The sequence below is a fragment of the Eumetopias jubatus genome, unplaced genomic scaffold (assembly GCF_037043125.1).
Source record: "Eumetopias jubatus isolate StellerSeaLion01/CBP00866 unplaced genomic scaffold, mEumJub1_p1.0 scaffold_7, whole genome shotgun sequence".
NCBI classification, from domain to species: Eukaryota; Metazoa; Chordata; class Mammalia; order Carnivora; family Otariidae; genus Eumetopias; species Eumetopias jubatus.
Genome location: NW_028274813.1, coordinates 141266863 through 141287732, shown reverse-complemented (window position 1 = coordinate 141287732; position 20870 = coordinate 141266863). Strand labels below are relative to the sequence as shown.

At 39.9% G+C, this 20870-nt stretch overlaps 2 pseudogenes; both read left to right on the top strand.

Annotated features, from left to right (window-relative positions):
* Positions 1–4860: 4860 nt before the first annotated feature.
* On the top strand, positions 4861–9914 carry LOC114223780 (centromere protein K-like; annotated as a pseudogene).
* Positions 9915–13572: 3658 nt separating this feature from the next.
* Positions 13573–13851, top strand: LOC114223830 (small ribosomal subunit protein eS26 pseudogene; annotated as a pseudogene).
* Positions 13852–20870: the final 7019 nt, after the last annotated feature.

Sequence of the window (20870 nt, the reverse complement as noted above, 5' to 3'; positions counted from 1 at the left end):
GGGCAATTGGCAATAAGGAGGTCCGGGCAAGAGGTATACAGATAGGCTATTCTGAATGGGCAAATAATTGAAGATATTTGAGTCCTGTGTGAATGTTTACCAAAGGGTGAACTCAGCAGAGAAGGATTTTAATAATCAAGTGAACAGTATGACCTATTCTGTGGACACCAGTCAGCCCATTTCCCCAGCTACCCATCATCGCTCAACAGACCCATGAACAGAGAGATAATGGTGGCAAGGACAGAGGTTACGCATGGGCTCGGCAACATGGACTTCCACTCACCATGGCTAACCTGGATGAAGCCACTGCTGAGAACCCAATCTGGCAGCAGCAGATATCAACACTGAGTCTCTGATATGGCACCATTCCCTGGGGTGGTCAGCTAGGTGCTTGGTGGGAGGCTGATTACATTGGACCCCTTCCATCATAGAAAAGGCAACACTTCACTCTTACTGAAATAAACACTTACTCTGGATATGGATCTGCCTTCCCTGTGTGCAGTGTTTCTGCCCAAACTGTCAAGCTACCATCTATGGACTTGTAGAATATCATATCCACTGACATGCGTTGCTTCTGATCAAGGAACTCACTTCATAGTGATGGGGTTCAGGACCTGCTACCCCCAAGTATGACACCTTAGCATATTGAATATTTGAAAATGAAGGAGTTTGAGAAAAAACAGAATCAGGAAGTTCACTCATACTCTACCCCCCACCTCACCCTTCTTCCCTAAAACAGTCCATAAAACCCACATGTGAAAGTATCCAGTATCCATAAAAAATAAACATCCTTATCTCAGAACACAAAGGGATACTGAGAAAAAGCTGAACAAACAAGACCCTTTATGTTTCCCCATGTTTACCACAATTACCTCATATTCCTTAATGTATTCTTCCATGACTGCCCACTTTTCAACAAATCTATCATCAATATACTCAGGTCTGTTTCTTTGGGTCTTCATTTCTTTATTAAGGCTCCCATGTTACATACAATTTATATTCAATAAATTTGCATGATTTTCCCATTAATCTACTTTAGAATATTCAGATCCAGGGACATCTGGGTGGCTCAGTCTGCTTTCAGCTCGGGTCATGATCCCAGGGTCCTGAGATTGAGCCTCACATTGGGCTCCCTGCTGCTCCACCCACCCTTGCTTGTGCTTGCTCACTCTTTCTCTCTCTCAAATAATAAATAAATAAATAAATAAATAAATAAATAAATAAATAAATAAAATCTTTTTTTAAAGATTTTATTTATTTGACAGAGAGAGACACAGCGAGAGAGGGAACACAAGCAGGGAAGTGGGAGAGGAAGAAGCAGGCTTCCTACGGAGCAGGGAGCCTGATGTGGGGTTCGATCCCAGGACCCTGGGATCATGACCTGAGCCGAAGGCAGATGCTTAACGACTGAGCCACCCAGGTGCCCCAAATAAATAAAATCTTTAAAAAATATTCAGATCCAGCCAAAGACCATAGAAGGGTAAGGAAAACTTTTTCCTCCCCAACAACAGAAAATGAAGTACAGCAATGGTTGGAATTCACTCATCTTACCATGTTTCCTGCTATCCTAAAGCTGCTGGCTTGATCGAATGGTATAATGGCCTTTGAAATACTCAGAAGCGGTGCCAGCTAGTGGCGATATCTTGCAGGGCTCAGCATGGATTTTCCAGGTGGATGTATATACCATGAATCTGCATTCAATATGGTACAGTTTCTCAGACAGTCAAGATTCATGGGTCCAGTAATTAAAGGGTAGAAATGGGAGCAGCACCATTCCTTATTAATCCTAGTGACCTACTAGCAAAGTTTTACTTCCTGTCCCTATGACCTATGCTTTTCTGGCCTAGAGATTTTTGTTCCAAAGGGAAGGATACTGTGGTCTCTGGGTGGCTTAGTTGGTTAAGCATCTGCCTTCAGCTCAGGTCATGATCCTAGGGTCCTGGGATCGAGTCCTGCATCAGTGAGCAGCCTGCTTCTCCATCTCCCTCTGCTTCTCCCCCAACTTGTGTTCTCCCTTGCTCACTCTCAAATAAATAAATAAAATCTTAAAAAAAGAAGAAGGAAGACAGATACTTCAAAAAGAAGACAAAGAGTGATTCTACTGAACTGGAAGTTAAGACTGCTATCCAGCCACTTTGGGATCCTTATGTCTCCAAAACAACAAATAAAGGAGCCACTGTGTTGTTGGCCTAGGTGACTGCTCCTAATTACCATTGGAAAATTGGACTACTAACCACAAGAGAATTAAGGAAGAGGATGTTTGGACTATAGAATATCCCTTAGGACATCACTTAGTATTACTATATCCTATAATTAAAGCCAATAAAAACCTACAATAACAAGGAAAGACTACTCATGTTCCAGACTCTTTAGAAATGAAGGTTTGGTTACACCACCAGGTAAAGAACCACAACCAGCTGAGGTGCTTGCTGAAGGCAAAGGGGATACAGAATGGGTAGTAGAAGACAGTAGTTATAAATAACAGCTGAAACCAAAGGAAGGAGGACTGTAAGAGTAATATGTATTTCTCTTCATTTTGTTATATGTTTGGGTAGTTGTGTAGGTTTATGTTTTATTTAGGTATCATTAACTTTACATCATAGTATTTCAGTTACAGGATAGCAAGGAAAAAAGTTAAGATCCCCCAAAGACTTTGTATCCTTTTCTGGGGACAGAGTTAGTGAGTTTTTAGTTTTACTCAAAATAGTTGTATCATGTTAAGCAAAAGTAGGACATTGTTAATATCTTTATGTGGAAATTAAGTATGTTTGTTTTTTGGGGGAAGGAGGGGCAGAGGGAGAGAGAGACTCTTTTTTTCTTAAGATTATTTACTTGATTTTTTAAAAAGATTTTATTTACTTATTTGAGAGAGAGAGAGAGAGAGAGAGAACACAAACAGGGTGGAGGGGCAGAGGGAGAGAGAGAAGCAGACTCCCCACTGAGCAGGGAGCCTGATGCAGGGCTTGATCCCAGGACCCTGAGATCATGACCTGAGCCGAAGGCACCCCAAGAGTATTTGAGAGAGTGAGAACATGAGTCAGGGGGATGGGTAGAGGGAGAGGGAAAAGCAGAATCCCTGCTGAGCAGGGAGCCCCCCCGATGGGGGACTCAATCCCAGGACCGGGAGATCATGACCTGAGCCAAAAACAGACACTTAACTTACTGAGCCACCCAGGCACCCCTGGAGATTAGTACGGTTTAAGGAAATATATATGAGTGCCAAGTTGACGAGAGATGAATTTATGATGGTAATTTTATATGTCAACTTGCCTGGGCCACAGCACCCATATATTTGGTCAAACATCAGCCTGGATACAATTGCAAAGGTGTTTTTTTAGAGGAGATCAACATCTAAATACACCTTTAGTAAAGTGGATTAACCCCCTTAATGTGGGTGGGTCTTATCCAATTAGTTGAAGGTCTTGAGAGAGAACAGACTGAGGTTTCCTAAGAGGAAATTTGTCTCCAGCCTGGTTTTGGATTTATGTATGCAAATCTTCTGTGTCTCCAGTCTACCAGGCCACCCTTGCAGATTTTGGACTTGTCAGCCTCCATAATTACATGAGTCAATTTCTAAAAGTAAATCTCTCTGTCCTTAATAAATTGGCCCTTTAGAAAAAAGGTTTGCTGATCTGTATCCTTGTCACATAGCCTATATCACAAAAGTCGTCAGAGATTCCTAGTCAGAATACTGTGATTTAAAATTTTCCTCAGGGGTGCCTGGGTGGCTCAGGTGTTAAACATCTGCCTTCAACTCAGGTCATGATCCCAGCATCCTGGGATCAAGCCCCACATCTGGCTCCATGCTCCATGGGAAGCCTGCTTCTCCCTCTCCCACTTCCCCTGCTTGTGTTCCCTCTCTCGCTGTGTCTCTCTCTGTCAAGTAAATAAATAAAATCTTTAAAAACAAACAAAACAAAAACAGTGCTCTAGAGATAACTTTAAAATAAATAAATAAAATAAAATCTTCCTCATTGTATTTATCCTTAAAAGCTCTACTAGGAATGCTAACTTTGAAATGTAAAGCCTAAAAAATATTTTTAAAAAAATGCAAAACACATAGACCAATGGAATAGAGCCCAGAAATAAACTTTTGCCTATAGGTCAAATGATTTTAACAAGAGTACAAAGACCATTCAGTGGGGGAAAAAACAGTCTGTTCAACACACAGTGCTCAGAAAGTTGAATATCCACATGTAAAACAATGAATTTGGATCAAAGACCTAAACTTAAGAGCTAAAATTATAAATCTCATAGAGAAATGCTTCATGACAATAGATTTGTCAATGATTTCTTTGATGACTCCAAAAGCACAGGAAACAAATAAAAAATAGATTAAATGGGAGTATACCAAAATTTAAAACCTCTGTGTATCAGTCGTGTGGAAAAAAAACAAGCTGCAGAATGGGAGAAAATATTTGCAAATCATATATCTGATAAGTGGATAATATCCACAATATATAAGAATTCCTACAACTCAACCACCACCACCACCACCACCACCAAAATAACCTGGTTAAGAAATGGGCAAAGAACTGGAATAAACATTTCTCCAAAGAACATAAACCAATCAGTAAAAAATCAGTATACAATGAGATACCACTTTATACCCATTAGAGTGGCTATTACATTAAACAAAATAACAAAAACAGATTAACAAGTATTGGCAAGGATATAGAGAAATTAGAACCCTTGTGCTTTGCTGTTAGAAATGTAAAATGGTACATCTGCTATGGGAAACAGTGTTTCCTAAACACAAAAAAACAGAATTACGTATGTGGCACATATATGTAGTATACACATGCAACAGAATATTATTCAGTTTTAGAAAGGAAGAAAATTCTGACTCATGCTACATGGATGAATCTTGAAGACCTTATGTCAGTGAAATATGCCAGACAGCAAAGGACAAATATTATATGATTCCACTTATATGAAGTATCTGGACTAGTCAAATTCATAGAGACAGAAAATAGAATAGTCATCCCCAGGGGCTGGGGATAGGGAAGAATGGGGAATTGTTATTTAATGGGTGCAGAGTTTCAGTTTTACAAGATGAAAAGAGTTCTGAAGATGTATGGTTGATGATTGCAAAGTAATGTGACACACTGAATGCCACTGAGTTGTACACTTAAATATGGTTAAGATGGTAAATTTTATGTAATATGCATTTGAAAACACACACACACACACACACACACACACACACACACAGGTAATGCAAAGTATTATGACAAATAAGCAAATACTAGATTCCTGAAAATCAAGTCCAGATGCAAATTTTAAAGTACTAAAAAATACCAGTATATTATACATGTCCAGGGAAACTGTTTTGGTTTTACTAATTACTTTTTAAGTTACTGGTAAAACATATTTATTTTTTATCCACTATTATTTTTAATAATCAATTAATTCTGTTGATTATTAAAAATAAGTAAAAAATATTTTTGGTCCCCACTCCCCTGGCCTCAACCATCATTAGTCCATTGATCTATACCTATGCTATGCTCAACTCTGACTCCCCTACCACTGAGATCCTGGTTCCCAACCCCACACCACTCTTACCAGATATCAGGAATCTGGGCTCCCTGAAAGTTAATATGACATCAGACTTGGCCTCCCAACTCTTGATGATAAAGGGCATGTTAAGCTATCCCTGATTCTTAGAGACAAGTTTTAAGCAAAATCAAGGAATATAAATAAGTATATGTTTTAACAGAAGATTCATTATTACACAATTCACAAGATACCCATGATAATTTTCAGTGGGAAGGAACAGGAAGGGTGCAAAATGGAGAAATAATATAAACAATGCAAAGAATGAACACCTACAGTTCACTTTTCCCAAAAGCAGGAATGACCTTTTGATACTTAACCTTATTTGTGGGCAACTTTTCAGATTCCCATGGTCTGAAAGATCTCTTGTTTGAAATTTCCCTTGATTTCATTTGCTCCAAACAGACAACACATGCCACATACATACAGGTAGCAGTCTGGATTTGGCCATAAGTTGTACTTTACTGACCAATGATATAAATTAATAGAGTTTAAGTCAGTTCCAGATGGGTGTCTATGATCCCATTCTTTGTTTTTCCAGTTATCCTACAGACTTCTCCATGCATTCCCAGGGGACTACCCCAGTGGAAATCCTTCGGTGCGTGTCATGTGCCCTCCCTCCATTCTATGGGGCCTGTAAAACTATTAAAACCCATATCCTGCCTCTCCAATCTCACTCCATGTTTGTGAGGCAGATCATTTTCCTTTTTGGCCGTATCTCCAAGTGATTAGTTTCCTGCTCTGTGAACTTCCATCAAATCCAACCCTTCCTATACCCTGGAACCTAACCCAATCATTGTCTTCCCTAAGAATCCTTACCTGGCTACCCTCTGCTAGGGTCCCAAACTCTACATTCCCAAACACGGCTATACTTTGTTCACTGTCCTGTCATGGACAGCAGGCTGATTGCTTTTCTGATCTCTTTTCTGATTCAGCTCCCCACAAGAGCCATAGATATTGTACCAACAATTCTACAAATGGGCTGGCAAAAAGTGAATTTTCAATCACTATTATATAACCAATGACTGTCACTGCTGGGAAACACATTATACTTAAAAAAGAAAACTGAAATAAAATGGAAATCATTTGGTATATGTGACATCACTGCTAATAAGACAGGGACTAAGTTTAGCATGGTACACTTAGGAGAGGGGTGTCTCTAGGCAAAACTAAGGAATCCAAGTAGCAGTGGCTCAGTGGTGCTAACAGATGTGCTGGGGAGAGTGCCATAATGATTGAAACTTGCAAGCATCCTGGCTCACAGAATATGGAGCTCCAGCCCCTAAGTTGAGAGCCTTTTCTCTGGAACTAGCTACCTATGATACTGTGATTTAGAATAAGAAATAGATAGTTGGGGTGCTTGGGTGACTCAGTTGGTTAAGCATCTGCCTTTAGCTCAGGTCATGATTCCAGGGTCCTGGGATGTAGCCCCGCATCGGGCTCCCTGCTCATTGGGGAGTCTGCTTCTCCCTCTGTCCCTGCTTGTGCTCTCTCTGTCAAATGAGTAAATAAATAAATAAAATCTTAAAACATTGGGCGCCTGGGTGGCTCAGTCGTTAAGCATCTGCCTTCGGCTCGGGTCATGATCCCGGGGTCCTGGGATCGAGTCCCGCATCGGGCTCCCTGCTTGGCGGGAGGCCTGCTTCTCCCTCTCCCACTCCCCCTGCTTGTGTTCCTGCTCTCGCTGTCTCTCTCTGTCAAATAAATAAATAAAATCTTTTAAAAAAAATCTTAAAACATAAGGAAATATATGGGGCACCTGGGTGGCTCAGTCATTAAGTCTGCCTTCGGCTCAGGTCATGATCCTGGGGTCCTGGGATCAAGCCCTGCATCGGGCTCCCTGCTCAGCGGGAAGCCTGCTTCTCCCTCTCCCACTCCCCCTGCTTGTGTTCCCTCTCTCGCTGTGTCTCTCTGTCAAATAAATAAATAAAAATCTTTAAAAAAACAAAACAAAAAACATAAAGAAATATATAGTTGGTTTTCATCCCCCTTTCTGGAAGAGAGCTCCTAAAATTCTTGGAATTTCCTGTGATAAGACTGATAAACTACCTTCTGTGATGTTAATGAGGTAACATTGGAAGGCCCGGAAGGATGGGGGCTGGTTTGGATGCCAGGAGGATCATGTGATTAGAAGGTTGGAATCTGGGGCACCTGGGTGGCTCAGTCATTAAGCATCTGCCTGAGGCTCGGGTCATGATCCCAGGGTACTGGGATCGAGCCCCACATCGGGCTCCCTGCTCTGAAGGAAGCCTACTTCTCCCTCTCCCACTCCCCCAATTGTGTTCCCTCTCTCGCTGTGTCTCTCTCTGCCAAATGAATAAAATCTTTTTTTAAGGTTGGAATTTTCAGTCCCATCTCCTTAATTTTGGGGGAGGGGAGACAGGCTGAAGATGGAATCAATTTCCAATAGCCAATGATTTAATCAATCACTCCTATGTAATAAAAGCTCCATAAAACCCCACAAGGATAGGGTTAGGAGAGCCTCGAGGCTGTTGGAACAATTCTTCCATGTGCCATTGTGCTGGGCCCAAACTCCATGGATAAACAAGTTCCTTTGTTTGGAACCTCACAATATGTATCTTTTCATCTGGCTGTTGATTCATATACTTTATATCCTTTGTAATAAACTGGCAATCTAGTGAATAAACTAGAGTCCTGTGAGTCAATCTAGCAAATGAATCCAACCCAAGGAGGAGGTCATAGGAATCTGTGATATATAGCCAGCTGGTCAGAAGCACAGGGGACAAGCTGGAGTTGGCAACTGGCATATGAATTAGGGGGCAGTCTTTTGGGTCTGAATCCTTAACCTGTGGAATCTGATGCTGTCTCTGGGGAGATGGTGTCAAAATGGAATTGAATAATATGTCACTAGGCTGGTGCCCGTGAGTTGCTTGATGATGTGGGAAAAAACTCCCCACACATTGTAACTGAGTGCTGGAGAATATAATACCCAACATTCAGTCCCCGTGAATACCACTCTCCTTCATCTCCCACACCAACACCAGCTTCAGAACTCCACTGGTTAGGAGAGAAAGTCAAAGGGGTGGGGAACTGAAAGAACTGGTTAACTTGTGGGCTTCCCTTCAAGTACTCCAAACATGGAATTTTGTCTGAGCTTATTTTCTAGTACATTCTCTGAAAAGAGTAAGGAAACCGATACACAGGCAATTTAAGTGACTTGCCTATGTTCCCACACCTTTTCACCCCCTATTATTATCATAAGGCTAAGAAAATCAGAAGTACATGCCAGTGAATCAGCAAGAATTAGACCAGACAGTACTACAGATGTGGAAGATGTTAAGATGCTTAAGAAGCATACTAAAGATGTGAAGAGGGGTGCCTGGCTAGCTCAGTTGGTGGAGCACATGACTCTTGATCTCAGGGTTGTGGTTCGAGCCCCATGTTGGGTGTAGAGATTACTTAAAAAACAAAAGGAATATGAAAGAACATGAAATGATAGGAAGGAATATTAGAATAAATTATCACTTTTTTATAGAGAGGGTCACTGATTCAAAGGCTCAATCACCATTATTAGTTATACAGGTGAAATGTCTGACCACTGAACTCAGTTAATGACAGGAACTCCTGAAATAATTCCACTGAATAAAGATGTTCTGGTAACATAAGAGTTCCAAAAATTAAGACATGATCTTGAAAGGTACTGTCTACCATTTAGTCAAAGAATGAAAAAGGAAGACTTAGAAAGAAAACAAAGGGTTAGACAAATAGCAACAGATAATGCAATCTCTTAAGGTACTACACAATGAATTGAAGTATCACATCACATTTTCTGAATTGAGAACTTTCAATAAGCCGAAAATAAAAAAATATTTAAAAGAGGGGCATCTGACTGGCTTAGTCAGTAGAGCATGTGACTATTAATTTCAGGGTCACAAGTTCAAGTCCCTTGTTGGGCATACAGCCTACTTTAAAAAAATGATTAAAAGAGTAGGAGAAATTCTTGATTACTTTGGGTATCCAGAAGACCATTTTTCTCCACCTGACAGAAATGTTAAAGAGAAAAAAAATTCAAGAATCAACTGCATAGGAGCACCTGGCTGGATCAAATGGAAGAGTATGCAACTCTTGATCTTGGAGTCGGGGGTTCAAGTCCCATGGTGGGTGTAGAGATTATTAAAAAATAAGTAAACAAACTTAAAAAAATCAACCGCATAACTGACAGCACTGCATGAAATGTTACAGATTCATATAAATAGATTAGATGCTCCACATGGTCCTGTGTCAGAATTAGTGATTCCTTTTAGCCACCTTCTATTGAGCTGCTGTTACTTAATGGAATTGCCTGGAGACATCCAGAAGATCCTACCCAGATAAGATTGAAAACATTCCATCAGTGAAAGGATGGTCTCTTTTTCACAAAGTACTTAAAGAATCTTGTCATTCCAGGATAATGGAAGCACTGAGGACTACTTGGACAAAGAACATATTTGCAAATCAAAGCACATACCCCATCTTCCTTTTAGCATTAAAATGCAAGGTGCCACAGGGGCACCTGGCTAGCTGACTCAGTAGACCATATGACTCTTGATCTCTGGGTTGTAAACTCAAGCCCATGCTGGGTGTAGACATCACTTAAAAAAATGAAATCTTAGGGGTGTCTGGGTGGCTAAGCTGGTTAAACATCCTCCCTCTCAGGTCATGATCCCAGAGTCCTGGGAGCGAGTCCCACATTGGGGTCCCTGCTCAGCAGAGAACCTGCTTCTCCCTCGCCCTCTGCTGCTTCCCCAGCTTGTGTGTGCTCTCTTTCTCTGTCAAATAAATAAAAATAAATAAATAAATAAATAAAATCTTAAATAAAAGGCATATGCCACAATCTATTATTTATTTTAAATTATTTTAAAATGATCTCTCATTCAGTCAGTGCTTTAGAGTTTTAAACTGTATAGACAAGAATGCAAGTAAAAATATTCTACGCTTGGGGCGCCTGGGTGTCTCAGTCCTTAAGCGCCTGCCTTCGGCTCAGGTCCTGATCCCGGGGTCCTAGGATTGAGCCCCTCCTGGGGGCCTAGGATCGAGCCCCGCATCGGGCTCCCTGCTCAGCGGGAAGCCTGCTTCTCCCTCTCCCACTCCCTCTGCTTATGTTCCCTCTCTCACTGTGTCACTCTGTCAAATAAATAAATAAAATCTTTAAAAAATATTCTAGCCTTAATCATTATAAAATACTTAATGTACTTCATGCAATATTCTTTGGAAAATTATTTAATTTATGATGTTGCTAATGTAATATTTTCCATTTAAATTTCAGCAGGTTTTAATGCATTTAAGTTCCATTTATGGCTCAACTCTTTTATATTTAGGAATTATAATACTACATATATTTGTATATACGTACATATATATATCTCCAACAGATCAAAAGATGCTCAACATCACTCATCATGAGGAAAATGCACATGAAAACTACAAAGAGCTATCACCTCACACCTGTCGGAATGGCTAAAATAAAAAACAAGAAACAACAGGTGTTGGCGAGGATTCAGAGAGAGGGGAACTGTCTTGTACTATTTGTTCCTGGGAATGCAAACTGATTATAGCCACTCAGGAAAACAGTACAGAGATTTCTCAAAAAGCTAAAAATAGAGCTACCCTATAATCCAGCAATTGCACTACTAGGTATTTATCCAAAGGATATAAACATACTAATTCAAAGGGATACATGTACCCCCTGTTGTAATGAGCACCAGGTGTTGTATGGAAGCATTGAATCACTATATTGTACACCTAAAACTAATATTACACTGTGTTAACTGGAATTTAAATAGAAACTTTAAGAAAAAAATTCATTTCTGGAGCACCTGGGTAGCACAGTCCGTTGGTTTCAGCTCAGGTCCCGATCTCAAGATCATGAGATCAAGCCCTGTGTCAGGCTCCACACTCAGAGCAGAGTCCGCTTAGGATTCTCTCTCCTTCTCCTTCTGCCCCTCTGCTTGTGATCTCTCTCTCTCTCAAAATAAATAAATCTTTAAAAAAATTTTCATTTCTGGGACACCTGGGTGGCTTAGTCAGTTAAGTGGCTGCCTCCTGCTCAGGTCATGATCTTGGGGTCCTGGGATCAAGCTCCAAGTCCTTCCAGCTCCTTGCTCAGCAGGGAGTCGGCTTCTCCCTCTACCTCTACCCCTCCCCCACGCTGTGCTTGTGCTAATAAATAAAATCTTAAAAAATAAAAAATTAAAAGAAACCTTCATTTCTGATAATGTGTAGATGGAACAGGACAACTCAGAAATTTCTGGAGATGGTGATCTATCTTCTGAGAATTTAAACTAAGGACATAGGGCACCTGGGTGGCTCAGCTGGGAGAGCCTGCTTCTCCTTCTGCCTGCCACTCTCCCTGCTTGTGCTCTGTCAAATAAATAAATAAAATCTTTTTTTTTTTGAGACTTTATTTATTTGACAGAGAGACACAGTGAGAGGGAACACAAGCAGGGGGAATGGGAGAGGGAAAAGCAGGCTTTCCGCTGAACAGGGAGCCCGATGCAGGGCTCGATCCCAGGACCACGAGATCATGATCTGAGCCAAAGGCAGACGCTTAAGGACTGAGCCACCCAGGCACCCCAATAAATAAAATCTTAAAAAGAAAAATAATCTATTTAAAAACAAAGGACATAGGCAGAATGAAAGAAAAATATTTATAAAATATCCTTTGCCCTCTTAAATAAAACAATATAACATTGTTATTACCTCCATGTTACCTCCTTTATTCATTTAACTTGAAAAACATGTATTTTGGGGCGCCTGGGTGGCTCAGTCGTTAAGTGTCTGCCTTCGGCTCAGGTCATAGTCCCAGGGTCCTGGGATTAAGCCCTGCATCGGGCTCCCGGCTCGGCGGGAAGCCTGCTTCTCCCTCCTTCATTCCCCCTGCTTGTGTTCCTGCTCTTGCTATCTCTCTGTCAAATAAATAAAATCTTAAATAAAAAGAAAAGAAAAACATGTATTTTTCTCCTGTTGCAGAGACTGGTTGTTGACAGAAAAAGTATTGCATGGACTCTGACCTCATGTTCACTATTCCACAGGAAAAGAAATGTTGGATCCAGCTTGGAAAAAAGTGCACATAGGCCTTTTATGGGAAACTGTGTGGCAGCCCCATGGAACGTTGTCGGGGCCTTGGTACGGGGCTCTGGGCTTCTTCTGTCACCCAAGGCTCAGGCAGACAAGCTACCACCCTCATGAAGGGACACTCACCTGACAGGGTTCCTGCAGCTTCCCTGAGCCAAGGTCACTTCAGACCCTGGGTGCTTGCAAGTATTCTTCATACCCCTAAACCAAACCCCTTTCACTTTCCAGAAAACTGCATTTTCTGTGACATTTTTTAAAGTTTGGTATTAAAACTATGATGCCTGCATTATGCACCTCTGGTCTTTCAATGAATGGGAAGGAAGAGCAACAGGAGATGAAAAGGGAGGGGAAAAAAGAGGAGGAGAGAAGCCAAAACAGGGAAGATGATTCTGGGAAAGAGGGCTCTCCGTGTGGAAAAAGGCAATGTAAATAGGGAATGGAGGAAGGCAAACCAAACCTGTGTGACTAGACTGGGGTTGAAAGTATCATTATAAATACATGGAAAAATACATGCACACACGCATGTTTATATATCTATATATCTATACACAGATCTTCCTCAACTTATATTGGGGTTATGTCCTAATAAAGCTGACCTGAAAATATTGTAATGTTTAAGACACCTAACCTAACAAACATCATAGCTTAACCTAGCTTACCTTAAACATGTCCAGAACACTTACATTAGCCAACAGTTGGGAAAAATCACCTAATGCGAAGCCTGTTTTACAACAAAGTGTTGAATATCCCATGTAATATTGAGTCCTGTATAGAAAGTGAAAAACAGAATGGTTGCATGGGTCCAGACTGCATGGCTGACTGGTAGCTATGGCTCCCAGCCACTGTCCTGAATCATGAGAGAATATCATGCCTTGTATCACTAGACTGGGAAAAGATCAAAAATAAAATTTGAAGTACTGCTTTCAGGTTCTTGCTTCCAAGATGCCCACGGAAAGAAGAAACCATGATCGTGCCAAAAAGGGCCACTTGCAGCCCACTCTCTGCACCATCTGCAACCATTGTACGCCCAAGGATAAGGCCATTGAGAAGTTCGTTATTGGGAACAGAGTAGAGGCCACCACCATCAGGAACATTTCCAAAGCGAGGGTCTTTGATGCCTATGTGTTTCCCAAGCTGTGTGTGAAAGTCCATTACTGTGTGAGCTGTGCCATTCATAGCAAGGTGGTTAGGAGTTGCTCTGGTGAAACATGGAAGGACTGAACGCCACCACCCCAATTTAGATCCATGGGTGCTGCCCCACCACCTCCACCAAAACCCATTTAAGGAGCTAAGTTCTTAAAGACTGAAGGAAAACTGTTCCAGGAAAAAAAATAAAATGGAAATTGTACTATGAAAAATTTTGAAGTATGATTTCTACTAAATGAGTATTGCATTCACAGCATTGTAAAGCTGAAAAATAATGTCAAACCATTGTAAATTGGGGACTATCATATTTATATACAACTACATATAATTATATATATAGTTATATACATAGCTATATCTATATATCTTTTTAAAAATATTTTATTTATTTGACAGAGAGAGACACAGTGAGAGAGGGAATACAAGCAGGGGGAGTGGGAGAGGGAGAAGCAGGCTTCCCACAGAGCAGGGAGCCCAATGTGGGACTCGATCCCAGGATCCTGGGATCATGACCTGAGCCAAAGGCAGACGCTTAACGACTGATCCACCCAGGTGCCCCTATATTTATGTATTTTTATTTGAAAGGACATAAAAGCAATATTAGTAGCACTGAGACCTTATTTTCTAAACACCTTTCCCCATGCCTACTTTTTTATTTATGAATTTGAATGGCTAATATAGTCACATGTTGAAAGATCAAAATGTACAAAATGACATACCATGTAAAGTCTGCCTTCCATGCCCGATGACCATATATCCCCGTTTTCCTGCTGAGGCTCATTTTACAACTGCTGTCCCGGCATAATAATGAATAGTTCCTTCTTTCTCTCAGGAGTGTGCTATTTTGGACGATAATTATACAGACACTCTACTTGGAGCCCTCTTCCTTCACCATGCTGTTACCTCAAGACATAAGAGTCACTTGTGTTATCAGTGTCTGTGTATACTTCTGGAGGAATTCTATGCATATATAAGTAAATACATACATAGTTTTTTTGTTTTGTTTTAACCGATTGAGCCACACAGGTATCCCCCCACTTTTTTTCAAGATTTTATTTGTGAGAGAGAGAACGAGAGCACAAGCAGCGGGAGCGGCAGGCAGAGAGAGAGGGAGAAGCAGGCTCCCTGCTGAGCTGGGAGCCCGATCCTGGACTCGATCCCAGGACCCTGTGATTATGACCTGAGCTGAAGGCAGACGCTTAACCGACTGAGCCACCCAGGTGTCCCATTTTTTTTAATTTTAAAGAAATGGGTATATTCATGCTATTTTTAAGTTTATTTTGAAGCAAACTTACCTATATAGAAATTGCAAGAATATTAAAAAGAATTCACATTAACCCTTTACCTAGACTTACTAATTCTAAATATTTTGCCACATTTGGTTTGTCATGTTTTGAGCCACCATCACTTTCACCTGGATTGCAATTTCCAGCCCCCTCCCTCTCTCAGCCCTCCTTCTAAATAATTTGGGAAAATTAATACACAAAGGAAGACTCCAAGAGGACAATATTGAAAACTTCATGGAATAGAACACTGGCAGAAAATGATAGCAGAGAAAGGGGAGTGTTGAGGCGGTAGAGAGTGAGGGGTACATAAGGAAGCCTTATAATCCTAATTTTGAGAATCAAAGAATTACACAATCAGTAGGTACATAGATGCTTTACCTGTGATTGATATCAAGCACTGAAAATGTCCTTTCTCCCAGGAGCCCTTATAAACTTAATAACACATGTACAATGCACTACGTGGCACAGGCAAAAAAAAAAAAAAAAAGCTGAAATTTTAGCTTTTCCTGCCTCAGCTCTGAATAACTTCAGTACAAGCCTTCATATGCAATTCTATTTAAGTCAACAAAGAAAATAATCATGTGGGATTTTGCCTTATTGTGTTCACAGTCCAATAAAGAATTAGAATTAGTTAATGAAATTTGAATTTAAATAGTAAGAAAATAACTACAGCTAAACCGCAGGTATCTGTCCCTCAGTCTGCACCCAAACCTCCTGCTAGATATGCACAAATCTATTGACAATAGTCATTTATCAGTTTTCACATTGCTGAATGTAAAGGTCTTGTCTAGTCTTACTTTTAAGTGTAAGGGTCTGAGGATACACACATTTAGAAGTTCATGGCAGCAATGTTGGTGATAACTGTACACTACACAAGACCCAAAAAATCATCAGGTACAGAAGGGTCCCATGTACTTTGGGATTTATTTATATATCATATAAAATGGCACCATTCATACATATATAGATATATTTAATATCAGTATGTACACAGATATGCATAATTCTTGGTATTAGATATATAGTGGTGATAGATATTGATAATGATAGAATACTGTCTAGAGATGAAAATGAAAAATTGGAGCTACATACAACATAGATAAATACTGAAAACTTAACAGCCTTACTTTGGAGATATTGTGGGTTTAGTTCCAGACTACTGCAACAAAGTAACTACCACAATAAAGTGAGTCAAATGAATTTTTTGGTTTTCCAGTACATATAAAAGTTATGTTTACACTATACTGTAGTTTAAGTGTGCAATAGCATTATGTCTAAAAAAAGGTATATACCTTAATTTAAAAATATTGCTAAAAAATGCTAACCATCATCTTAGCTTTTGGTGAGTCATAATCACTGTCATAGATCATCGTAACAAAAAATTTAAAGTTTTAAATTTTATGGATGTGACACAGAGACATGGAGTAAGCAAGTGCTGTTGGAAAAATGGCACGGGTACAGTTGCTTGATTCAGGGTTGTCACAAATCTTCGTATTGTAAAAAATGCAATGTTTGGGGCTCCTGGCTGGCTCAGTGGGAAGAGCATGAAACTCTTGAGCTTGGGGTTGTGAGTTCGAGCCCCATGTTGGATGTAGAGATTACTAAAAATAAAATAAACTTAAAAAATGCAATGTCTGTGAAGCACAATAAAATGAGGTATGCCTATAGTAAGTGGGAAAAAAACAAAAATATGCATTTAAGAGTAAACTATAAACTCTATAACTTAAATATGTAATCTCAAGGGATAAAACTGTAAAGACCACATGGGCAAATTCATCTCCATTGGAAGAAGATATCAAGATTGGGAAGGGATGGAAAAAGAAGGTGATAAATCTTTTTACGGGGGAAAAATTTACCCTCCCTGGATCACAGTTGTTAATCCTTTAACAAATGTGTCCTAAGTAGGCTTGAAAATTTTTCAGTCCTCAAAATAAGAAATATCAGAGTTTTGCTGAAACGTCTTCCTTCGCATTTATTTCACTTTTTTTCTGTTTAATAGTATATGAAGATCTTCAATAAATGCTGTAATTTCTCTTCCCCACCCTGCAAAAAACCAAAAGATTGAGAAGGGATACCCAGTGGTTATGAGAAACCCAGGGATCTTCCTAAGATTCTACATTACTGTTATTTCCATTCCCTTACCTGGAAAATTAGTTGGGATCTCCTTAGACTCACAGAAGACTCATTCTTGAGTGCAAATAGACATGATTCCCAGCTTACTCTGCAGCAATACAGTCTGGAAGTGGCTACAACTACCCTAGGATCCCTGTTTTTCAAGCCTATAAAAGCATGCACCTGCTTCCCTATTAATTCCCCCAAATAAGCCTCAGGGCAAACTCTGTTCACCTGCTAGTGTCAATCTTCTTAAACATGGCTGCGTCAGAAACCTTCACAAAGCTGAACTTGGATTTCCAGTTCCATTGACTTTGGATCCCATCCAGTCTTGCACTAAGGCAATCCTGTCAGAAGAGCATTACAGTTGGAATATTTTAACTGTCTTTGGATCTATACTAATCCCAGAATTTGTGAGTGTCCACACTAGGCAACTTGTGGATATCTCTGCGCCGTCACTTAGAAGCTCTTCTGAGATGGAAAGGTTTATAATGTACTTCTAGGGCATGCTCATTAAATCCCTAGTTGGAAGGGTGCCACATCTGGGTAACTCTCCCAAACAAATCTTAAAACAGCAACTGACTTACAACATAACCACAAAGCATTAGCTATCTAAATGCTCTCTGAGCTGAGCTCAGCTTCAGGGATTTGAGACTTGGAGGAGAGCCTAGTCCAGTGCTTTTCAAAGTATAAGGAGCTTTGGAATCACTGGAGACCATATGGATTCTGATTCAGTAGATCCGGGGTGAGATCTGAGATTTGCGATTTGCATTTCTAACAAGACTCCAGGTGATGCCAATGATGCTTGTTTGCAAACAGTAACAAGGATTTAGCATGCTACTTAAGGTTGTACTTGTCAGGGAGACATATCTAGATAGAATCCGAATTTTAACTAGACTGCTGTGGGATCTTGAACAAGTCCTTTCCCTCCAGAGTTGAGTTTATGATTAACGCCCCTCCCCCATCTGCCTTAATGGAGTTTGAGTATGTAAAGCACTCATTTCAATATTAAACTAAGCTTCAGTTCTGTACTCTCAGACTTGGTACATTTCAGTGATTTTCTCTATCCCTGTCAGTGAACCCCAGTCTCACTCACTGGTTGCACTATTACTTCTCTCAGAGTGTGGTCCTCAGATCAACCCTGGCACTTGTTAAAAACAAATTCTCAGGCCCCAAACCAGACCTAGTGAATTAGAAACCTGGGTGGGGGGGTTTCACTCTATGTCTTAATAAGCCTTCAGATTACGCTGATACACACTTAAGTGGGAGGACAATTGCCTTTGCCAGAGGGATATAGCAGAGTCAAGCAGAACCACTGGAAAAAATAAAATATCCAAATGTTATATTTATAATTGCACAATATTATAATTGAAATGATAATTACTTTGATATGAAAAACGTTTCTTTTTTTTTAAAGATCCATTTATTTACTTGAGAGAGAGCATGAGTGGGAGGAGCAGAGGGAGAAGGAGAGAGAAACTCAAACACACTTCATACTGAGTACAGAGCCCCACATGGGGCTTGAACTTATGACCCTGAGATCACAACATGAGCAGAAATCAAGAGTTGGCCGCTTAACCAACTGTGTCACCCAGGCGCCCCAAAAATGTTTCTGAAATTAAGTTAAGAAAATTTTTCTAAGCATCTCTAACAGAGGAGATGGTGAACTTGACAGGGCATATATGTAAGTAGAGGGTAAGTTTATAAAAAACTTGATTTCCATGGTGCCTGGCTGGCTCAGACTAGACTGTGCAACTCTTGATCTCTGGGCTGTGAAATTAAGCCTCATGTTGAGCATAGAGATTATTAAACAACAACAACATACTTGATTTCCTGCGTGCACACACACACACAAAACTGAAATAAACAACAGTATACTGATACATTGTACAAAACCCACATAATCTTTTAAGATAAAGTAAGTGGCACTGTGGCAAATTTGCTCTAAGAAGCCCTTGACTCTGCCCTATGTGAGCAGACAGACTTCAGAGAAAAGTGATAGAGTGATGGAATTAAAAGAAAACGGAATTTTTTTTATAATAGGAGTCTCATTAAAATAAAAACAAAATTAACTCTACCATCACTTACTGAAAAATATCTCAAACATTTTGACAAATATATTAGAAACAACACAAAATAATTGTTTTGAAAGGAAGGGACACAAGTAAATTTGCTCACAGATGATTTCTGTAGCCACAGAATTAATGCAAAAATATTTTCATATTGTTCTGTATAAAATCCAAAGCTCTCTTCGGGACACATTTGTAAAGCCAGAACTAAAGGAAGAAGGTAAAAGATAAATGGGGAAAATTAGATCATTTAAAGTGTGTATTATATAGGGTACATTTCTAAGACTGTAGCTGCAAATTCATGTTTTAAAAACCTAAATTCTAAACATGATAACGAAAGCACCGAAAAACTCAAATATGAAACTGATAGGTTTCCCAGGACCGCAGAAACGAAAACAGGCAGGGGAAGAACACAGAAGCAGGCGGGATTGACCCCTGCGGGCCTCCGTCAGCTAAGTCACCTTCCACAGTGCCGCAGGATAGGGGCGGAGCCATGCCGAAGGACCAGGCTCACTTCCTCCCGGATATGGTCCTGCGATGGTTTGCAGAAAACAGGGTGCGCGCAGGGCAAGGGCTTAGTAGGCGAGGAACCTCTAGAGAAACTTTATCTTATAATATAATAATTCTAAATAATAATTATAGCTTTTTAATGATTTTTGTTTTCAAGATAGGCAACATTGGTCTGAAAAAAATACTTCGAAATTACTTAAGTTCATGCCTTCAGGATGCTCCAAAATTACGAGTTTTAAATAATTAGGACAGTGTAATCTCACGATAAAACACATGTCCGTTTAAAAAGTGTTTGATTCAAAGGAATTGAATCAGTGGGAAAAAAAATAGGACACCATATTATTTCAAAGGAAGTTTTCCTTTATTTCATTATTTCCCATTTTTCAGAAATTTGGGACCTTCAAAAATTCGTTCTTAATTAAAATTTCAATCTTGGTGTATATTACATACTGAACAAATAAATGCTGCTCCTTGCTAAACTTAGTATTAACATGATCTGTATAATACATATACATGTATACAATGAAACACATATAGAAGCATACAATGGTGGTATTTCTTAAGTGGATATCTGAATAGAAAGAAACCAAAATGCGACTCAGAAGGATGTCGCGTTTAACCGCACAACTCAGAAGGATGAAGTGGATTTTATTCCATAATTTTTTATTATTCTTTCAACTACGTTAGCACACATTCCTCCTTAAGAAAAAAAGTCAAAATGGTGAAATTTTGACTTTATTTTTTCAATTTTTTAAATATTTAATAAAAATTTGATTAAATTAATTAATAAAAATCAATAATCAAAAATTGATTATTAAAAAAGACTGGACATAGTTGAGGAGTTATGTTGGAATTATTCTTTGCCCCCTTTAGCTTTTCTTTTTTTTTTTTAGATTTTATTTATTTGACAGAGACAGAGAGACAGTGAGAGAGGGAACATAAGCAGGGGGAGTGGGAGAGGGAGAAGCAGGCTTCCCGCGGAGCAGGGAGCCCAATGCAGGGCTCGATCCCAGGACCCCGGGATCATGACCTGAGCCTAAGGCAGACGCTTAACGACTGAGCCACCCAGGTGCCCCTCCCCTTAGCTTTTCTATAGCCCTAATATTTCCTACCATTA